This window comes from Sorex fumeus, unplaced genomic scaffold (genome assembly GCF_029834395.1).
Source record: "Sorex fumeus unplaced genomic scaffold, SorFum_2.1 ptg000035l, whole genome shotgun sequence".
Lineage (NCBI taxonomy): Eukaryota > Metazoa > Chordata > Mammalia > Eulipotyphla > Soricidae > Sorex > Sorex fumeus.
In genome coordinates, this window is record NW_026606092.1 from 4,089,803 (window position 1) to 4,093,399 (window position 3,597).

A 3,597-nucleotide genomic window follows, 5' to 3' on the forward strand; every position below is an offset into this window, starting at 1 on the left:
AATGTGGGCCAGTCTCTGAAGTGTGAGATGGCATCTCATTGTGGTTTTGATCTGCATCTCCCTGATGATTAATGATGTAGAGCATTTTCTCATGTGCTTTTTTGCCATTCGTATTTCTTTCTTGAGAAAGTTTCTGTTCATTTCGTTGCCCCATTTTTTGATGGGTTGGATGTTTTCTTCTTGTGGAGTTCAACGAGTACTTTGCATATCCTTGATATCAACCCCTTGTCAGATGTGTATTCGGGGTATATCCTTTCCCATTCTGTAGACTGTCTTTGTATTTTGGTCACTGTTTCTTTGGAGGTGCAGAAGATTCTTAGTTTAAGATAGTTCTATTTATCTATCTCTGTTTTCACTTGCTAGGCCAGTGGCGTGGCATCTTTGAAAATACAATTAGCCTCAATGTCATGGAGGGTTTTGCCAACTTTGTCTTCAATGTACCTTATGGTTTCTGGTCTGATACTGAAGTCTTTAATCTTTTTTGATCTTACTTTTGTACATGGTATTAGGCAGAGTTCTGAGCCCATTTTTTTTCATTTAGCTGTCCAGTTTTACCAGCACAATTTTATAAAGAGGCTTTCCTTTCTCTACTTCACATTTCCTGCACCTTTATCGAAGATTAGATGATCATATGATTGAGGGGAGATGTCAGTGTATTCAACCCTGTTCCAGTAGTCTGAAGTCCTGCCTTTGTTCCAGTACCATGCTGTTTCAATTATTACTGCTTTGTAGTAGAGTTTGAAGTTAGGAAGGTTGATTCCTCCCATTTTTTCCCCCAAGAATTGCTTTAGTTATTCGTGGGGGCTTATTGTTCTATATAAATTTCAGGAGTGTTTGCTCCATTTCTTTGAAGAATGTCATGGGTATCGTTATAGGGATTTCATTGACTTTATACAATGCTTTCGGTAGTATTGCCATTTTGACAATGTTAAGTCTCCCGACCCATGAGCAGCGGATATCTTTCCATTTCCTCATGTCCTCTTTTATTTTCTGAAATAGCGTTTTGTAGTTTTCTTTGTACAGGTCCTTTACTTCCTTAGTTAAGCTGATTCATAGGTACTTGATTTTCTGATGCACAATTGTGAACGGGATTGTTTTTTTCATGTAGCTTTCTTCCCTCTTACTGTTTGCGTATAGGAAAGCTATGGACATTTGGGTATTGATTTTATAGCCTGCATCTTTTCTATACAAGTCTATTGTTTCTAGGCGTTTTTTGGTGAAGGTTATTGGGTTCTCTAAGTATAGTATCATATCATCTACCAATAGTGAGAGCTTGATTTCTTCCTTGCCTACCTGAATGCCCTTAATAACTTTTTCTTGCCTAATCGCTATTGCAAGTACTTCAAGTACTATATTGAACAGCAGTGGAGAGAGTGGGCATCCTTGTCTCGTCCCTGATCTTAGAGGGAAGGCTCTCAGTTTTTTCTCATTGAGGATGATGCTTGCTGTAGGTTTGTGGTAGATGGCTTTAACTATGTTGAGGAAAGTCCCCTCTATACCCATTTTGGCTAGGGTTTTCATCATAAAGGGATGCTGCATCTTGTCAAATGCTTTCTCTGCATCTTTTGATATGATCATATGGTTTTTATCTTTTCTTTTGTTGATATGATGGATTATGTTGATTGATTTCTGAACGTTAAAGCATCCTTGCAACCCTAGGATGAATCCTACTTGGTCATGGTGTATGATCTTTTTGATTAGTTGTTGGATTATATTTGCTAGTAGTTTATTGAGGATCTTTGCATCTGTGTTCATCAGGGATATCGGCCTGTAATTCTCTTTCCTTGTGGTATCTCTGTCTGGTTTTGGTATCAGTGTAATATTTGCTTCGTAGAAACTGTTCGGAAGTGTTTTTGAGATTTCAATTTCATGGAAAAGTTTAAAGAGGATTGGGAGTAAGTCCTCTTTTAAGATTTTGAAGAATTCACTACTGAATCCGTGCGGGCCAGGACTTTTGTGCTTGGGGAGACTTTTTGTAACCATTTCAATTTCCTTGATGGTGATAGGTCTGTTCATGTATTCCAGGTCTTCTTGGTTCAGCCTTGGGAGTCTGTAGGCGTGTAGGAATTTATCCATTTCCTCGAGGTTTTGATGTTTCTTGGCATAAAGCTTCTCAAAGTACTCCCTGAGGATCCTTTGAATTTCTTTAGTTTCTGTTGTAATGACAACTTTTTCATTTCTGATTCGGTTTATTAGGGTTTTCTCTCTCCCTTTCTTTGTGAGTTTTGATAGAGGCTTATCAATCTTGTTAAATTTCTCGAAGAAACTGCTCTTGGTTTCATTGATCTTTCGAATTGTTTTTTTTGGGTTTCCATCTCGTTAATCTCTGCTCTGAGTTTTATTATTTCCTTTCTCCTGTTTGGGTTGTGCTCCTTTTGTTGGTCCTTCTCCAAGTTCTTATGCTGTGAGGTTAGGTTATTTATGTGTGCTGCTCCTCCTTCCTGAGGAGTGCTTGTAGAGCTATAAACTTTCCTCTTAGCACATCTTTTGCTGTGTCCCGTAAGTTTTGGTAACTAGTGTCCTCATTTTCATTTGTTTCTAGTAATCTTTTGATTTCCTCTTTAATTTCCTTTCTAAGCCACTTGGTGTTCAATAGTGCACTGTTTAAATTCCAGGTGTTTGATTTATTTTTCTGTTTTTGTGTGTGATTTACTTCTAATTTCAGTGCATTGTGCTCTGAGAAGATTGTTGATACAATCTCTATCTTCTTAATTTTATGGAGGTATGTTTTGTTGCTCAGCATGTGGTCTATCATGGAGAATGTTCAATGGATGCCTGAGAAAAATGTGTATTCAGCTTTTTGAGGATTAAGTGTCCTATATATATCTACTAAGCCCCTTTCTTCCATTGTTTCCCTCAGATGAAGTATGTCCTTGCTAAGCTTGAGTCTGGTTGATCTATCAAGAGGTGACAAAGCAGTGTTGAAGTCTCCCACTAGTATTGTGTTGCTATTGATGTCTTTTTCCAAATCTATGAGTAGTTGTTTTAAGTACTTTGCTGGTCTCTCATTAGGTGCATATACATTTATTATTGTAAGTTCTTCCTGTTGTTCAGATCCTTTGATCAATAAGAAATGGCTTTCACTGTCTCTTATGACCTTCTTCACTCTGAAATCGATGTGGTCTGATATTAGGATGGCTACCCCAGCTTTTTATGGGAGCTATTTGCCTGTAAGATTGTTTTCCTGTCTTTGACTCTGAGACTGTTTGCTTTGATTAAGGAGATGTGTTTCTTGCAGGCAGCAGAAGGTTGGGTTCAATTTTCTAATCCATCCTGCCACTCTATGTCTTTTAATTGGTGCGTTTAGCCCATTGACATTGAGAGAGGTTATTGCTATGGCATTTTGTCCTATTTTTCTGTTGAAATTTGGTGTATTTGAGGGGCCTTTCTTACCTTAAAGTAGCCCATTTAGTTGTTCTTGTAACCATGGTTTTGAGTCTATGAAGTTCCTGAGCTGTTGTTTGTCTGTGAAACTGTGTGTTGTTCCATCTTTTATGATTGAGAGTCTCGCTGGGTAAAGTATTTTTGGAGAGGCATTTATTTCATTGAGTTTTTTCACTATGTCCCACCACAGTTTTCGGGCCATGAGGGTTTCCT